We start from the raw sequence: 20,229 nt of genomic DNA, 5'->3' as shown, positions 1-20,229 counted from the left end.
CATTTATTGCGCCCTAAAACCTCCATATACCTTATTTGGTTCCGTTTGCTTGATTAATTCTCGAGTAATGCAGAAATTTGTGTTTTATTTGTATGGCAGCCCCTCCTAAGAGAAGGGGGAGGTGTACCGTACCACCATAAAATCATTTATTGCACCCTAAAACTTCCACATGCCAAATTTCGTTTCATTTGCTTGATTAATTCTCGTGTAATGCAAAAATTTGTGTTTCATTTGTATGGCAGCCCACCCTAAGAGAGGGGGAGGGGTCTCAAACTCTCACGAAAACCTTCCCGGGCCCCAAAAACCCCTACGTACCAGTTTTCATGTCGATCAGTAGTTTCCGAGTCCATAAGAATCAGACAGACAGACAGAAATCCATTTATATATATACTAGCTAACCCGGCAAACTTAGTCCCGCCAATTTACTTGATTAATTCTCGAGTAATGCAGAAATTTGTGTTTTATTTGTATGGCAGCCACCCCTAAGAGAGGGGGGAGGGGTATCTAACCACCATAGAAACATTCATTGCACCCTAAAGTTTCCATATGCCTAATTTGGTTTAATTTGCTTGATTAATTCTCGGGTAATGCAAAAATTTGTGTTTCATTTGTACGGCAGCCCCCTCTAAGAGAGGGGGAAGGAGTATCTTAACACCATAGAAACATTTATTGCATCCTAAAACCTCCACATGCCAAATTTGGTTTCATTTGCTTGATTAATTCTCGAGTAATGCAGAAATTTGTGTTTCATTTGTATGGCAGCCCCCCCTTTGAGTGGGGGAAGGACTGTCTAACCATCATAGAAACATTTATTGCACCATAAAACTTTCACATGCCAACTTTGGTTTCGTTTGATTGATTAATTTCCGAGTAATGCAAAAATTTGTGTTTCATTTGTACGGCAGCCCCCTCTAAGAGAGGGGGAAGGAGTATCTTATCACCATAGAAACATTTATTGCATCCTAAAACCTCCACATGCCAAATTTGGTTTCATTTGCTTGATTAATTCTCGAGTAATGCAGAAATTTGTGTTTCATTTGTATGGCAGCCCCCCCTTTGAGTGGGGGAAGGACTGTCTAACCATCATAGCAACATTTATTGCACCCTAAAACTTTCACATGCCAACTTTGGTTTCATTTGCTTGGTTAATTTCTGAGTAATGCAGAAATTTGTGTTTCATTTGTATGGCAGCCCCCCCTTAGAGAGGGGGGAGGGGTCTCAAAATATCACGAAAACCTTCCCCGGCCCCAAAAACCCCTACATACCAATTTTCATGTCGATCGGTTCAGTAGTTTCCGAGTCTATAAGAATCAGACAGACAGACAGACATCACTCCATTTTTATATATATATAAATATAGATATGATTAGTTGATAACATCAACCATCCATACATGAGTAGTAAAAAAAGTCACAGGAGGGTTCTGTCCGAGACACGACCGCACAGTTGACGTAGGATTCCGTTAGGATATCTGCTGATTTTGGATATGTTTCAAGAATTACATCGTTAAACTTTTTGATAATGATTTGGTGGCCCTGAAAAGGGCCGTTTTGTTCGTTGTTGGGTATTGTTTGTTCGCTCCACCAGTGTTTACCGAGTGGTGATGACAGAGGGATTATAAACAGTCGTTAAATGATAAAAGATTACGGCGCCAGTGGTTGTGTGGTTAGCGTAACAGCCTCACAATCCGATCGGCCTGGGTTCAATCCCAGCTGGCGTCGTTGGGATTTTCTGAGGCGAAAAATCTCTGGTTACGTCTTCCTTCGGAAGGGAAGTGAAAGAAGTTGGCCCGGCTCATGAGTTGTTGAGTCTGATAGGTAGGAACAGGTGGAGTCGGCTCCCTGATGTCGGTGATTGGCACTAAAGTGGCGGAAATAGGCCGACGAAAAATAAGCGAAGATAAAAAAAAATAAATGATAAAAGATACCGAAGTAGAACGAGATTTCATGATAACCGCCCTCTGTGATCCTAGACGAGATGCCTCCTGTGTTATGTATGGATGAAATAAAGAAAAAAAAACTCACCAATGTAATATAAGATAATTACCAATGCCGAACACAATTATTATTTTTTCTCATCAGTTAAAAGATGTTACTAATATAGAGAAAACTTATTTGAAATGGCAAAGATAATTTTCTTTCATAATATTTACTCTCTGAGTGTTTATTCAACCCAATGCGAATTTTAATTGGACTAACAACTAATACTATATATAGAGAAAATCACTGTTTATAATATTTCTTCACTTTTCCAATTTTTCTCGCCGTATAATCTTTCCTTGGGTGAGAATGAACACAACAAAACAGACAAGTTAAACCAAACGAACCGTTCTCGAGCGGAAACACACCTTGATTCTTGATTTTTACTTATGAAAATTGAAATAAATCGTTTCATATTTCAAGTTTCAATGACCAAATTTAAATTTTATTTGCTATAATTAATCGTATCGGTCACCTTACTTGCAATATAAAAATGCCCCCGACTTGCTTGCATATATTTGCAATGCCGATTCCCCCCAGGCAGCTTGGTTTTGATGTCTCTGTTAGGGACCCGCCGCATTTGTCGTCAATTTCGACCAATCGAAAGTGGGTATTTCCGTTAGGATAGGCGTTGATATTTTTCAATTGTTCGATAGTTAGTTTCATGACATATATTATTTTCTTCGATATAAAAAATTGTTGTGGAGTACCGAAATCGATTGACGCAAAAATTTCATCAATCCATCATGAAATGTCTGAGCAATAAGCGTTTAAAATTAGACAATTTTCACGATATGCTCGATTTTCAATTTGTACCCCAATATGTTCCCGAAAGACGTAATCCTACGTCAAAATAATATATAAATAGCATTAGGCGCTGCTATTATTTTGAACACAACTGTATTGCCCCGTAAGCATCCACTGGAATGACGAACAAAGCTGGTCATAATTTGCCGACCCTGCCATTTTGGCGAGATATCCCTTTCGCTGCAAAAAGCGCACATAAACTTTGAATCATGTATTCGCTTTTATTGCGTCGTCGTGGTGCACTGCGCTTCACGCTCGAGTCATGTGTCACCTCTTCCGAAGACTTCTGAAGGTATCGGCGAATAAGAAGACGTGGAAAAGAAGAAGTGTGAAGCATAATAAAAAACGACAAATGGCAAACATCGCGCATACGATCGGAAATTTAAATGGAACAGTGCCGTACGCGATCCCAATTTCGATGCCCTGATTCTGCCAGGCAAAGGTGTGAGTGAGTGATAAAATTCACCACCCAATGCGCCAAATTGTTAGAACAAACACTGTACCAATGCATTCTTCATTTGACCTCCAATAATTTTGTCATTTTCATCGGGAATTCCCACTGCCCGATTTACGTCAAGGTGTTCTTAAAGTGTGACTTTTTTTCGGCAACATGTTGATTGCTTTCACTCCTCGTTGTTTGTGTGTGTGTGTGTCGTGTCACTCTGTGCAAATTTGTGTATCTTTGTGTTCGTGCTCTGTATCCGTAAAATATCTTCGAGTTGACCTCCGATGTTTAATTGGTCGTGACACCCGACACCCCGGTTGAAGTCTCGGAAGTGGAAAGGAACAAATTTGTCTGAAACAAAACAAACGAGAAAAAAACAACAACACATCTTGGTGCCATGATGGCTTCCATCGACAGTTTGAGCAAATAGGAGCACAGAGAATGGCACACTGAGAAAAAGTGGTGCTCTTGTTCACTGTTATCCCATTTGTGGCATTAGAGCCGCTTCGTAAACCGTGAATTGGTGGCTTGGCGTAAGGCCAAGCAAGTTTGATATATAGATCATCGTGCACAAGCAGATGTTTAATCAGAGAATTTGAAGGTTTAACAGTGGGAAAAGTTATGTTCTGCATTTCGCGAGGTGCAACTTATGAATGGATCGATATGACAGAAAACTCCAGCAATGAGAATGCAATATCTACATGAAAATTCGTTTTTTTGACGTAGGACTACGTCTTTCATTTCTATACAGGGGTGTAAAATCAAAGTTTCGAAAACGAAAGCGTTACGCCGGAGACCGAGATTTTGAGTGTTAATAGCTCCTAAACAACTGAACGAAATGGGGTGATAAACACTTCCTTCGAAAGATAAAATGTCTACGCGTTCTATACTTGTTACTTTCTGATCCAAAAACTTGTTTCAATAGTCTTAAATTTGCTTTCAAAACAGGCAATTGAAGTCACCAATCGGTAACTTAAGCGAGCGCCGCTCGGAAATCCACTCAGCTCTAATTGAACAGCGATTGGAGCATGTTGTCGCTGTTGTGGTAAAGCTCTTCATTTATCATGAAAGCGCGGATGAACGGTGTCACCAAGAGCCTGTTTGTGCACCTTAGGCCAGAAGGGAATCCATCAGGAGGAGAGTGATGCCACAAACGGTTCCCCGGGAAGATCTCGAAGCAGCCGCTACACACACACATACACGCGCGGAATTCTTTCCGTTTGGATGCCATTCAACATCGAGAAAGATCCGGAAAATAATCTGCCAGTTCCTCTAGGAATTTAAAAATACATTCATGTGAAAGAGTTTATTTGAATGTTTTCTATCCATGTAACACTGTGACCAAATATGTTTCAATCAAGTGCTATTAACAGGTGGTTATCGAGTTAGCATAAACCACTGGTGGGCTTCCAGTATCGAGGAAAATGTGGAAATATCTAATCGTTACTGAAAATAATCTGCCAGTTCCTCTGGGAATTTAAAATTACATTCATGTGAAAGAGTTTATTTTAATGTTTTCTATCCATGTAACACTGTGACCAAATACATTTGGTTTTGTGATTTTTCAATCAATCGCAATTAACAGGATAGCTTCTGAAGATTATTCTTCCCCATCAGTAGGATATTTCCGTATCCAATATTGGATGCATAAAACCTTGTGCCTCCAACGTAACGCTCTCGTTTTCGAAGTTCTCCAAATATTCATTCATTCAGAATGAATTCAGATTCAACTTCAAACAAATGATCTCTAAATCAACGATAGTCCTACGCAACTCTTGCGGTTATACCATAGATATAACCCACTTCCTGTTTTTTCATTCAAAAATGATGATTACTAAAACCGGACAAACCATGATAATAATTTCTCTTTGAAGAAAATCGTTAAAAAACATAAAAAATTGAACAATTTGAACGCCTTATGGTATTATTAGCAACATGGGGATTTTCTAAAAAAAAACCTAAACTCGTCTTGATTAAGCTTGTTTTTGAATCCTTCACAATGAAGACAAATTTACGCAAATATTTGCAAACTTTTTTCGCCAACCAATCAGAACGAAGCGCGAGATCACTTGCGAAAGAGCGAAAACATATAAAACTTTCCAAGCTTATGATGCGAAAAAAAATAATTCGCATTGTACTGACAGTTGTCTCTGCCCACATCAGGAAGCAAGATGTGTGGAATAAAGGTGTGACCGTGTCGTCAATAAGTGCGCGAGGGGAAACGGTAAAAATATACAGAGGACTGTGGAAAGGGGTTTGACTGTAAATAGAGATGTCTAAATTTTTCGTTTATTCAATTGTCGATTAATCGTGGGGTCATTTTAAAATATTCGATTCATTCGAATAATTGTCTTTCAGTATTCGATGAATCGAGCAAATATTTATTTCTTGTAATCAAAAATAACAGACATTCAAGATAAAAAATATGATGGCATAATTCTAAAAATTACATTAAATATAATTTTGTAATAAACATGGTGCAGAATAATGGTTTTTGAATCAAATGATATTTCAGTATGTTGATAAATTTACCATTTCATGATTTTGTGAGGACGATTGAAAAAGGGCACACCATGAGAATAATGCACAATATTTTTATCACACCAACATATTTTTTTTCTGTTATGAACCCATTGGTGATCGGAAATTTTGAGCAGCTGATCGAGCTAAATTTTCATTCTGGATTCATGAGCTCATATCATGAATTCGTCTCCATGCAGGTTGATCCTTCTTCGTATATTCCCAACCGTGTTTGTTTTCCTGACTACATCAATTCCTCTGTACATTTTGATCTGTCCATGAAGCAGGATATCCATGGAATTCCAGATTATCATCGATCGGGGATCGTTCCTACGTTTTTCGAAGCAAAGTATGGGCGTGTCAATTGTGATAATATGTACTTTACTGATGGGTCCTCTATGAATGAGTCCACAGGATTCGGAGTGTTCAACAATTTTTTTAACACCTCACACAGTCTTCAGTATCCTTGCTCAGTGTATATTGCTGAATTGGCAGCAATTCATTGGGCGCTGGACAGCGTCGCCTCACGACCTGTTGAACACTATTACATTGTAACGGATAGTCTGAGCTCTGTCGAAGCTATCCGTTCAGTGAGGCCGGAAAAGCACTCGCCGTACTTCCTTGAGAGGATACGAGAAATTTTGAGTGCTTTATCCAGACGCTGTTATGTCATTACCTTTGTCTGGGTCCCTTTACATTGCTCAATTCCGGGTAATGAGAGGGCTGACTCATTAGCAAAGGTAGGTGCAATTGAAGGCGAAAATTATCAGCGTCAAATCGCCTTCAATGAATTTTATTCTTCAGTTCGTAAAAATACCATCGTTAACTGGCAACGCAAATGGAACGAAGATGAATTGGGCCGGTGGCTCCACTCAATTATCCCTAAGGTTAGCCTCAATACGTGGTTCAAAAGTCTGGACTTGAGTCGGGACTTTATTCGCACCTTCTCCCGACTCATGTCCAATCACTGTTCGTTAGACGCGCTGCTTTTTCGTTTTAATCTTGCCGACAGCAAACTCTGCGGTTGTGGCCATGGTTACCACGACATCGAACACGTTGTTTGGTCGTGCGAGTTGTATCTTGTCGCCAGATCGAATTTAGAAAACTCCCTTCGGGCTGGAGGAAAGCAGTCCAATGTGTCAGTGAGAGATGTGTTGGCTCGGTTAGACCTTGATTACATGTCCCAAATATATGTTTTCCTTAAAGCTATCGATCTTCGAGTGTGATTGTTCATACATCCTTTTCCCCTCCTTTTCGTCCTTCGCGAGCTATCGGTTCCCTTCCTACTAACATTAGAATAAGTTAAATTGTAAATACATATTAGATGTAAGGATAGTTTTAAGAATTGAGTGTGAAGTGTCAGTGTGAATGGGAATGTGAATGTGAATGTGAGTGCGAGTGTAAACACACATCTCCTTACATCCCATCCTTTTCCTAATGAAAATGTGTCACCCTTCTAAACTCGAGTCGACCGCGAGTAATCGGTTTCCTATTTCATTAACCATAGAATTAAGGAAACAACATGTTGATATATGCTAGTTGAAATATAGTTAAGAGTTTGGCTCCATTAAACTTATGTAACTGAGCCTGTAAAAATAAACGGATTAATAAAAAAAATATATTTTTTTCTGTTCAAAACTATCTATTCTGTTCAAAACTATTCTATTCTATCTAAGTCCGCATTTTACTCCTGCAGACCCTGAATTCTTCTTCCCAGTCTCTTCCACCTCCAGGGAATTATTTTTATGCTTCAACCGTAAATGATTTAGCATATCCGATGAATTTCGACGAAACACCATGATAGAAAACATCAACACTACGACATTGCGATTCTCTCTAGCTTCGTCATTCGTTGTTCGTCATCGTTTAGCGTATCGTATAAGTTGGTACGAAGCGGACGTATATCACTTTTTCACCACCTTCGGTCTGAGACACCGACGCGCGTAAAGGAGTAACTTTTTTGGACAAGAGACTTTTTTTTCCTATTTTAGAATATTGTTCAATGAAATGTATAAATTAATGTCAGTGGCGTGGAATATTTATCAAATATAATGCATAATATCATTTTCGGACTATTCTTATTTGATTTGAGTCCTTTTGTCACCGGATTGAACGGATTCATATATTATTCGTCGATATATTCGTCGTTAGATTCATACGTGCAAAAGTAAAGTACAAATGTTTGACATTCGTATAGTTGTTCACTAAATATAATGGTCACGCATATACACACTTGTGAAATAATTACACTTGCGGAAGAATTGTAAACTGTAGATTATAAATTAATCGGTGGCTTATGGTTATTTTTACCGTTACAGCTTCGGGTTTTTTTTTTCTATAATATATGAGCTGAACAAGAAATTCCTAGAAATCCTTTTATATCATCTTTTTATGCCACATCAAAAACAGGCATTAAGTTTTTGTTAACCAAGAACACAGAAACAAAGAATATTAGATATAGGAAAACTTGAAATTCCAGAAACCTTACAATCGAACAATTAACCGACGTCTCTAACTGCTAAACGCGGGAAAAATACCTCCATCACCGACCGACATCGAAAGTCGATTTATTCTCTTGAGCTGAAACATATAATAAGATAGAGTATATTACAAACCTAACTTTAACCGTAAAAGACTTACCTTTCAACTTTTCAATGCCCTTATTCCCACCAAAACAATTCCACACACAAAGAGCGAAAAAAAGATATTGCAAAATATTGCAGATTGTTTACATACAAAATCCAAGATGGCTGAAAGGCCTTTCTCATAAGTTGCGCTACCGTATTGTATCTATCGTGATCAGGAAGTTGGAACACGTCAATCAAGATGGGTGCAACAAGATATGAAAATTTTGCTCATCTTTACATCGATGGAACGGTGTAAGCAATATTCAAACTTGCTGCAGGATAGCAAATAATTTTCCGAATTTCTATTTATATTTTACTGAATTTTCTAATATTGAGTTATATGGAGTTCGAGATATAATTAAACTCACATTTGTGAGTACTATAAATTTGTTTCACTAATCTCAAACACAGGGTTGCCACATATACAGAATATTCTGTATTTTACAGATTTTTCGCCAAATTTTAGATACATAATCTGTATATACAGAATTACAGATTTTCAGCAAAAATACAGAATTTACAGATTTTTTGAAATTCATTTTTAAATATTGAATTATTGAACCTTGATTTATAACAATGTTGAACGCAACGCAACGAGATGGCTTTCGTTGGAGGCAGTTTTTAAGCGAAATCTTGAGCGATTCTAAGAGCTATTCTATTCGTTCCAAGTATGACTATAATCAATACGCCAATCGTATACTGATTATTTACACTTACACTTTTCAATCAGAAAGTTCACAATTTTGCGAACTTTGTAATGAGACCAAAATGATATTGCTGATCATGTTGGGTAACTTATGTTCGGAGAGCTACGTGCAACCATTCGCTGAGGCTGACATTGATGTGAAAGATTTTGAAGATTTTCAGTAGAAGCTTGAGGATGTTTACGTTTGTATTGATGTGGAAGAAGCTGAAAGAGAATTGGATGCAGCTAGGAATCTGATCTTCACATCGATTTGTCGTGACTTCTATATTGAACTCGTGAAACAGATTTCAAAGCAATTTGATTTTAGCAATCCGGTTATCAAAACCACGGCCTTGACAAACCCTCAAAATTTCGTCAAGCTACCAAACCTTAATGATTTGATGCGCCAATTTTCTCAATTCGTTAAAGCAGGTAATAATAATCCTTCGAATTGTGAGGCTTGGACAACGAATTCAGGCTACTCAAGACGAATCTTCTTGCTCAAAAATTGAATGACTCAGATATAACTTGGTTCCAGCTGTTGGATGCCAGAAGACGTGATGAGAAAAATTTTGTATTCATTGCATAGGTCGTTTGTAAGACACTTTCCGATAACATTCATCACAGTGTGTTGAGCGAATATTTTCGCTTTACAATGCCAACTAAACAAATCCGGAAATCGGTTGGCACCCACAATTAAAGCCTCTATTTTGAAAGCGAAGAACTACGTATCGGCTCGAAGAGGACCTTCAAGGATGAAATTGACGAAAAATTTGAAGGCAAAGTTCAACATAACCATGTATAAACATCATACAATTCAGAGGATTATGAGAAAACCTTTTTATGATTCATTTTGTTGTATTGATACGAAAACTCATAAATAAGAAAAACAAATTTAGAATAAAGCAAAATTTTCATTTTTTTTCCCTTATTTTTGCCATACAGATTTTTTATACAGATTATTTTTGCTAAATATACAGATATACAGATTTTCTCAGAATTTTTTTCAATTCTCACTCCCAACATTCTTCCAAAAATGGTAGTAAAAGTGACGAACCAGCCAAAATGAGTTGAAAGTCACTATAATACAGATGAAAAAAAAAGTCACAGGAGGGTTGTGTCCGAGACACGACCGCATAGTTGACGTAGGATTCCGTTAGGCTATCTGTTGATTTTGGAAATGTTTGAAGAATTATGTCGTTAATCTCTTTGATAGTGATTTGGTTTTAATGTCTCTGTTAAGGAACACATTTCGGCAGGAACAGAAATTCCTCCTACTTCCATGTATTTGCAATGTTCTTCTTTTTTTTCCTTCGTTTACGGAGACTTTAAATCTAGTGATTCATTCGTCTCCGGATCTGCTATGTTGATTTCCCCCAGGCAGCTTGGTTTTGATGTCTCTGTTAGGGAACATATTTCGGTGGGAACAAAAGCTCCTCCTACTTTCATGTATTTGCAATGCCGATTCCCCCCAGGCAGGTTCATTTTGATGTCTCTGTTTGGGACCCGCCGCATGTGTCGTCAATTTCGACCAATCAGAAGTGGGTATTTCCGTTAGGATAGGGGTGGAGATTTTTCAATTGTTCGATAGTTAGTTTCATGACATATATTATTTTCTTCAATATAAAAAATTGTTATGAAGTGCCAAAATCGATTGACGCAAACATTTTATCAATCCATCATGAAATGACTGAGCAATAAGCGTTTGAAATTGGACAATTTTCACGATGTGCTCGGTTTTCGATTTTCAATTTGTACCCCAATTTGTTCCCGAAAGACGTAATCCTACGTCAAAATCATGTGTTCCTCTTCAATGGAACTCACTCAATTGACGGTTTTCCCGTCTGTTACTTCCAACTGTCTAATGTCTGTCTAATACTGGAACTCTCCTATCACCACAACAGAGCAACGCTTTTGTCGCCGAGAAAGTATGCATATTAGGATTGGGCGATCTTTGGAAAAAGATCGATCTTGACGAATCGAATTTCTAAACGACGTAGGGATCGATCCACTGATTAAATCGGTACCAAAGAATTGACCTTTGACGAATCGGTCTTTGAAAAACCAAATGTCTTTTTTTCAATTTATTTTTTTGACGTAGGACTACGTCTTTCATTTCTATACTGGGGTGTAATTTCAAACTTTCGAAAACGAAAGCGTTACGCCGGAGAACGAGATTTTGAGCGTTAATAGCTCCTAAACAATTCAACGAAATAGTATGATAAACACTTCATTCGAAAGATAAAATGTCTACACGTTAATGCTTGTTACTTTTTTATCCAAAAATTTGTTTCAATAGCCCTAAAATTGCTTTCAAAACAGGCTATTGAAATCACACCAATCGGTATATAAGCGGGTGCCGCTTGGAAACCCACTCAGTTATAATTGCGCAACGATTGGGGTACGATCGCTGGAATGGATGGATGTTTCCCGAACACAGACTTCAAAACCATGGAGCCAGGGGAAATTGGCATAGCAAATTAGATGCAAGCAGCGAGTACTTTTGTATTATTTTGCGTTTCTGCAAAATAGATGCGAGCTGCAGGTACTTTTCTGTACTCGCTGGCGTTTCTGGAAATCGGAATGTTTTCCTAACACAGACTTCAAAACCATGAAGCCTGGGGAAATTGGCATAGCAAATTAGATGCAAGCAGCGGGTATTTTTGTACTCGTTTGCGTTTCTGCAAATTGGAATGTTTTTCTAACACAGACTTCAAAATCATGAAGCATGGGAAAATCGACATTTCAAAATAGATGTGAGCTGCCAGTACTTTTGTACTCGCATGCGTTTCTGCAAATCGGAATGTTACCCTAACACTGATTTCAAAACCATGGAGCCTGGGGAAATTGGCATAGAAAATTAGATGCACGCAGCGAGTACTCGGATTGACTATGGATTTGATATGGTATGATACGGTGTAGTGGATATGATCAAAGCGGATATTTTATTATATCGAAGGAATCACATTTATAAAAGCAACTTTTTAAAATTATTTGTTTACGAATGCTGCAATCGATCGTCGTTATTGGGAAGTTGGAATTGTTGGGATGGGGGTCTTATTTTCGCTGAGTAATTCCGAGGAGGAATCCATTCCTTCTCAAGCGTTAATAATCCTGCTCCGGATCAACGATGATTTCAATTGTCGGGGTTTGGGGAGTGGATACTATTTACGCTGGGTATTTCCAAGGAGGAATTGATTTCCCTTCTGAACGTTAATCATTCTTTTCCGGCTAAACGAAGTGGTATGATAATCACTTCATTCGAAAGATGAAACGTCTAAGATTTATATGCTTGTTACTTATTTATTGGTAAGTCAACGTTAGTTCTACGTCCACCTTGCGGTTATATCAAAGATATAACCCACTTCTAGTTTTTATTCTATATGAGAACCGTCTTTTTTTAAACAGGGAATACAAATTTCATATTTCTATTCAAACAACAAAGGTAATTCATTTTGTTTTTCAGTATAGAAGATACAAAAAATCTTTAAAGCTCAGAAAAATTGCATTATCCAGAGCGTTCAGCTTGTAGCGTTATGTTACTATTCAATTAAATAAATTAATTGAAAAATAAAAATTTCACGACAAAAATTGTTGGAGTAGATCTTACGCTTCAGGTTTGCCCAGAATTTCTCGATGGAATGCAGCTGGTGACATTGAGCGGGTTCGCCGACTTGGGTACCACATCGATATTCAGCCGCTCCATCTCCTCTAACGATCGTTTCGAGTAGAGGGCCGATGCCAGATCTGGCCAGAGCTCCGCGTATTCGCGCTTATGGTATTTTTCGATGAACGACGCAACTTCCGGCAGGCACTTCGTACTATACATTTCCCCGTTCACGGCCAGTCCGGAGCTACAGAAGAGCGGCTTTGATTTCCCCTTCTCGCTGATTGTCAGCTCCAGCAGCATCTTCTTGGGGAACTTGGTGTGTGAAATAAACTTCACTCCGGAGCTTACTTCCTTCGTAGGAGACTTAAAATACAAAGTGCCCTGCCAGTCGTTGCCATCCAGGGTGAGATGCCGGGAAAATCGACTTGACCGTCTTATTCAGCCGCTGCCGCTGCGTCATTGCCTGCAGCTCCGAGACCAGTAGACGGGACTTCCGCTTCCTGACTTGTATGTCCATGTTCGCCAGGTACTTTTTCACTATTTGGCCGGTTGCGCCGACCTCCCGGCCAATCGCACGCAGCGATGTAGCCACTTTTCCCTCGATCTTTCTCTTCAACATCCATTGGAGCTTCTTGTCGCTCAGGGTCGTCGACCGTTCAGAACCAGGCTTTCTTTCGATGCTCTGATTGTTGTCAAATAGTGCCAAGATGTTGTAGATGCCGGAACGGGCGTATCCGGTGTCTACAAAGTGCCGCACGATGTCCGTTTTCGACGCGGCGGGGTACCGTTCTTTGAACGCGCACACTTCTGAACGGAGTAGCTTCACTGTGTTCGCCATCACGGTTAGAGTTCGACTGATAGAGATCAATATTTGCTGCTGACTCATGGATTACTATGATTGATGCTATATGGGTAGTTTCGTCAGTGCGTGTGAAGCTTTTTTGTCCATTTTTTTAATGCAAATACAGGTCGGACTCGATTATCTGGAGACTCGATTATCCGGGATTCGATTATCCGTAATTTTAGACTTAATTATCCGGAGTATTTTATTTTTGATTTACGGAAATTTTGAAAAATTAGTATAATAATTCAATATTGAATAGCTAATATGGGTATTAAATGAAAGGGCTTGACTAGTAGAATGCAGTTATTCATGAAAAATGCAAATCCAAGATGGCGGCCACTACAAAATGGCGGATTACATATTTTCTCTAAACCCCATCAATATGGGTATCAAACGAAAGGGCTTGACTAGTAGAACACAGTTATTTATGAAAAACAGGAAGTGGGTTATATCTATGGTATAACCGCAAGGGTGACGTAGGACTATCGTTGATTTAGAGATCATTTGTATGAAGTTGAATCTGAATTCATTCTGAATGAATGAATATTTGGAGAACTTCGAAAACGAGAGCGTTACGTTGGAGGCACAAGGTTTTATGCATCCAATATTGGATACGGAAATATCCTACTGATGGGGAAGAATAATCTTCAGAAGCTATCCTGTTGATTGCGATTGATTGAAAAATCACAAAACCTAATGTATTTGGTCACAGTGTTACATGGATAGAAAACATTCAAATAAACTCTTTCACATGAATGTATTTTTAAATTCCTAGAGGAACTGGCAGATTATTTTCCGGATCTTTCTCGATCCAAACGGAAAGAATTCCGTGCGTGTATGTGTGTGTGTGTAGCGGCTGCTTCGAGATCTTCCCGGGGAACCGTTTGTAGCATCACTCTCCTCCTGATGGATTCCCTTCTGGCCTAAGGTGCACAAACAGGCTCTTGGTGACGCCGTTCATCCGCGCTTTCATGATAAATGAAGAGCTTCACCACAACAGCGACAACATGCTCCAATCGCTGTTCAATTAGAACTGAGTGGATTTCCGAGCGGCGCTCGCTTATATACCGATTGGTGATTTCAATAGCCTATTTTGAAAGCAAATTTAAGACTATTGAAACAAGTTTTTGGATCAGAAAGTAACAAGTATAGAACGCGTAGACATTTTGTCTTTCGAATGAAGTGTTTATCATACCATTTCGTTCAGTTGTTTAGGAGCTATTAACTCTCAAAATCTCCGTCTCCGGCGTAACGCTTTCGTTTTCGAAACTTATTTATTCGTATAGAAATGAAAGACGTAGTCCTACGTCAAAATGCAAATCCAAGATGGCGGCCACTACAAAATGGCGGATGTCATATTTTCTCAGAACCCCATCAATATGGGTATCTAATGAAAGGGTTTGACTAGTAGAATACAGTTATTTATGAACAATGTCCAAAAATGTATCAAAAGAAAGTTCTCGACTAGTAGAACATAGCAGATAATGAAAAATCCAATTTCAAGATGGCCGCAGTCGCCAAACAACTAATTCCTTTTTGAATGGTTTCATTCAGCTTGACCTGTTTCTATGTATGTTTGGATGTTTTTGGATTGTCCCTTATTAACAGAAAATTGACCCCGTTCCTGTTGAATGATTGATCTGAAATTTGGAATATACATTTAATTCTACTGTCAACGTAAAACTGCGTATTCCATGATCTTGAAACATTCAATTTGGCCGCCGCAAAAAAAATGGCTGAATGGCTTGATTTGGAGAATACACTACACTATGAACAACATAAATTCGAAAAGGTCGCCGCCACAAAATGGTCGACTATGTATTTTTCGCAATCCCCTCATTGGTATCAAATGAAATGATTTGACCAATAGAATACAGTACAGATCGGACTCGGTTATATACAGACTCGATTATATGTGATTCGAATTTATACAATTTTGGTCTTGATTGTATTCAGTTTGAAAAAAAAAATTCTTTTATATAATATTTCAAATAAGACTTATTTCATGAGGAAATGTAACCAAATTAAGAAAGTTAGAAGTTGTGGAGCGGTTAAAGAACATCGTTTTAATTGATAGAAACAATCTTGTTTAAAATAATGTTTTAGGATAAAATTAATAATAACACATTAAAAATTATTAACTGTTGAGTGTTTCACTTCCAAAATGTTATTAAAATTCACTAATTCAGTTGTTCCACTACTATATCCCGTACTAAATTTTCTCATCTTTCAAATGAAAGCATCAGAATCGTCTTCCGTAGCGTACCTATTAATGTAGAGCCAGTTTGAAGCAAAAGTTCTGTAACTCATTGTTGAAATTGGAACATATGCATAGGAGGAGTTTTTTCATCAAATATGATCGTCTATCACCTCCTGAGAGAATCTGGATAAATTAATTTTTTTCATGTGAGAAAGGTGTTTTTGACTTTAAGGGGGTGAAGCAAAAATCAATTTCCTCTTTTTGAGGATTCGATTATCCGGAGTGAAAAAAAAATCAATATTCCGGATAATCGAGTCCGTCCTGTATTATAACTCTTAGTAGTTTTTGTTAATTATGTTGATAGATAGTTAAATACTCAAACAAAAATGCAGTAAAAAGTTTGTTTAAATCTTCGAGATAAGCCCTCCAAATGAAGCCAACCTAGCGATAGAATCAATTGAGTCATTTTCTTTAGTAGGGTTTTATGAAAAATCGATTCCTCCGACAGAATCTAAGTGAGGGCCTCAAAGGAAAGTGGCTCGATCAATTTCTCTTCATCCACTTTTTCGTTAGTTAATAACTCAACTGCAAAAACGTTTCAATTTGAGTTTGCTAGAAAAATTCGATAGATGAGGATTTGACCTATCTTCCACATAATCAAATACAGCTGAAAATGTGTTTGCTGCTATGTTATGACCAAAAGAGAGAGTCGACCCTTCCATTTTGAGTCCCTCAAATGTGAAATTGGAGGAAGACGCAAACAAATCACTGGTGGACACATACCCTAAGGTTAAATTCTTATTGGATGGATCAGATTTCGTTTCTGTGCCGTATTAGCTTACGTAATCCTGTTGGCTTACACCGCTGCTAAGCGCAAAATTGGAACTCCACACATTACGCGTTTTGCTGGCTTGCCGGAAGATGTAGCCTCGCATCAAACGGAACTGCAAACTGCTGCTGCTACCTTTGAGTTCGCCCCGACGCAAGTTTGTTATTATTGACTTCCGAAGGTTCTTCACATGCTATTTGCACTTCCACCAATTCCTCGAATACTCTTCTCGCTGATTCAAACAACGCAACCGGATTCAGATCTGTGTGTGCCCCACGATGTAACCCACTGTTTACTTGTTTTTCCCCCGCAGCCATTCCATAAACACCACATGGTCATGATGGCGCGGCGGTGGCGTACCATATTTACGACAATCAAGAATCGAAAAGGGGAAAAGGCCGTGTTTCGATTTATCCACGGCTAAAATTCTTATTCCGATGGAACGATGGCGGCAGAAAAAAAAACAAGGGCGCTGTACCTTGTGACTTTTTTTACGCCGAGGCCCAATGGGAGGGGAGCAAGGCTTGCTCCCGCATGTGTTTGTGTGTAGCCGCGTATACTTAAGTCGTCAACTACGATTTAAGAGCTCAATTAAGTGATTCATTCGTCCATTCATGATTTACCCACAACAGCCTGCCTGCACCGTATTCTTCTGTTTCGGTCGGAATTCTAAGTAGCATTAGAGAACGGATGACAGCGAGAATCGATTTTTTTTTGTTTGCTTCCGAAGTCGCGCTACGCTTGACGCGAACGGCAGCAGCGAAATTTCCGCCATGCGTTCGGCGCTATCTATTTGTTATAACCGTGTTGTTATTAGAGACGAATTATATCAGCGCGAATTGGGTACGCGAAAGTTGGGCGTTGAAAATTGGGAAAGAAAAAAAATGAACGGGGTTTATGGTAGCAGAAAGTAATCATGATATGAATCTCTACATTCGCGTTCGTGGAGTCAGAAGGGAGGGACAAGGAGGGTGCCACTCAGTTAATTGGAACTAGTGCTTACGTATCGAAGGAGGCGAGGGAGAAAAAAAACGGGAACTACTTTGGTACTGACAATCGATGGTGAGTAAGCGCTGCAGCAAGCTCTGGAATGCACAATTTCCTTCGATGCAGCGATTTTCTTATCACAGGAATAAGGGGGAAAAACATTGATTACAGTGTATGCCGAGTGCACACAACCAGTCACACGCATCAAGCCACACTTACATTGGAGCAGCCGCAAAAACGGCGATAAGCGATCTTCGAAATACACAGGATTTTCACACAACCATCGGCTGCCTCTCTCTCTTTATGCCGCTCCTCGTAGGCAAGTAAATCACACACATCCAAGTAGGCACCTCTATTACTTTTTTTTCCTTGCTTCTTCTCCTCGAATAATTTTTCAGGACTTTCACAAACGCTGCTCACTTCACTCGAACTCGAACAGCACCTTAATCCGACCGTCGCGGGTTCGCGAATTTTAATTCCAATCCTCCGGAATCGGTGACTGCTTCCACTCGCGCACTTATTATGCACATTCACCCGCCGCCGAAGAAACTCGGCGCGACAACAAACTGTTCTTTTTTTTTTCGCACAAACGGTTGTTTTACACAACACAACACACATTCGACGGGGGGAACACAGAGAATTAGTAAAACACAAAACCCGTCTGCGGGGATCCCTTCAGCGCGCGAGCAGGTCTCCACACAGAATAAAGTTGTACACACAACACCACTGACGAAAGTGGTGGCCGCCTCACAACAGCGACTCTCTCTCTCTCTCTCTCTCTCTCTTTCTGCAGCAGGCTGCACTGCAAACGATGCGGATGAGAGTGTGAGAAGCAGTGAGAGACCAAATGGAATGAGAAAGAGAGAGCTCAGAGAGGTTTGTTTACCATTTGGAGTAAACGGGAGAAGATTACAGAACACAGTGGGGCAGACTGCGTTGCCAGAATCGTGTTTTTAAATCTTGAATTATCACTTGCAGAGGATCTCGAACGCACTTTATACAATCGTTTCCCATACTGCCCATGTTTGTATAGGAGACGTGAGCGAAACAAATGAACAAAATCGACTTTTTCACCGTTATGCATTCTACGCAATATAATATGTTTGCTCAATGTTACGGACAGCTGAGGCTTATCGCGGATCGAGTTACAGATCCATAAGATAAGCAATATTTGAGATTATATTTAGAAAAGACCTCCAAGCGAGGTATAGAAACGTTTAGAAAGGACCAATGTAAGGCAATTAAAAGATGTAAGAGCTCAAGTGTTTTGTTAGGCTAGAAAACGCTTGTAGTTCGAAATTATTGCCGGTCATAAATTCAGAATGGACGAATATTTAAATAGCGTCCGGTAAACAATTTAATGCATGCATCATTTAGGATGCATTTTTATTACCCTTTTCCATCCCTAGCTGCGCTCAGCCAGATACACCAGCAGGGTGTAATAAAATAAAAGGATGTTATTTAGAGCGAAGGATGGAAAGGGGAAATCCAAGAATAAGATAGGCGCACCGACGAGGTGCTATAAACTTAAGGTATTTTCTTAGGGTAGTGCAGCCGTCTCAGACTGCACGTTACCATACGCTAGAAGAAGGGACAAGGAAGGTAGATGATCTAAACGAAACCGATATGTTATCGGTTTTCAAGAGAGAGAGAGGAGATGTTCCTCGTCAATCTTAGTTTAAGGAACCATGTATATATTGTGAAACTTTTGAATAAATTTTTTAGTATTGTAACAGAACTCACGCGAAAGCGTTAAAATTTTTCTTTCAATAGAGAAATTTTTCATGGTGGCTCCAGAGAGGAGCAGTGAAGATTTCCAAAGTGGAAAAAAGTGAAACTCGCGAACTCTTCTCGACAGTGGATGCGAGAAGTGATAATTCGCGAAAATTTATCGGCAGTGGATGCCAACAGTGTTAATCGCGAATAAAAAGTCTTTTTCAAAGTTAATTCGCGAACTATTCATCGGCAGTGGATGCCAACAGTGTTAATCGCGAATAAAAAGTCTTTTTCAAAGTTAATTCGCGAACTCTTCAAATAGCAGTGGATGCCAAAAGTGAAACTCTTCTCGGCAGTGGATGCGAGAAGTGATAATTCGCGAAAATTTATCGGCAGTGGATGCCAACAGTGTTAATCGCGAATAAAAAGTCTTTTTCAAAGTTAATTCGCGAACTCTTCAAATAGCAGTGGATGCCAAAAGTGAAACTCTTCTCGGCAGTGGATGCGAGAAGTGATAATTCGCGAAAATTTATCGGCAGTGGATGCCAACAGTGTTAATCGCGAATAAAAAGTCTTTTTCAAAGTTAACTCGCGAACTCTTCTCAGCAGTGGATGCGAGAAGTGATAATTCGCGAAATTTTATCGGCAGTGGATGCCAACAGTGTTAATCGCGAATAAAAAGTCTTTTTCAAAGATAATTTGCGAACTCTTCAATCGGCAGTGGATGCCAAAAGTGTTTCTTTCAACCGAAATAAACATTGTGAATTGATTAAGAAACCGGCAGTGGATGCCAAAAGTGTTCCTTTCAAACGGAGACAAATATAAGTGAATTAACCAGCAAAAACCTTAAGCAGCAGTAGACGCAGCAGCACCAGCAGTAGCACCACCAGAGGTGACAACAACATCCGAGCCAGAAGGCCTCCCAGGACAAGGAGAGAATCGCCCAAGCACCAACACGGAAAGACGGAGATAGGACCGGA

The 20,229-nt window shown here is 39.2% G+C and overlaps 1 protein-coding gene across 9 annotated transcripts in view; it reads right to left on the bottom strand.

Annotated features, from left to right (window-relative positions):
* The window catches only part of LOC129781086 (blood vessel epicardial substance), a 196,467-nt gene extending 178,217 nt beyond the window's left edge, over nucleotides 1-18,250 (bottom strand). For all 9 annotated transcript variants that reach the window (XR_008744100.1, XR_008744098.1, XR_008744101.1 and 6 more), the window contains exon 1: nucleotides 17,753-18,250. The gene's annotated coding sequence lies outside the window, so the exon portion shown is untranslated. The remainder of the gene's footprint in view (nucleotides 1-17,752) is intronic.
* Between the last annotated feature and the right edge of the window lie 1,979 nt (nucleotides 18,251-20,229).

Source organism: Toxorhynchites rutilus, chromosome 1, assembly GCF_029784135.1.
Source record: "Toxorhynchites rutilus septentrionalis strain SRP chromosome 1, ASM2978413v1, whole genome shotgun sequence".
Taxonomy (NCBI): Eukaryota; Metazoa; Arthropoda; class Insecta; order Diptera; family Culicidae; genus Toxorhynchites; species Toxorhynchites rutilus.
The sequence above is the reverse complement of the archived record's forward strand: the minus strand, read 5'-3'. Positions and strand labels throughout refer to the sequence as shown.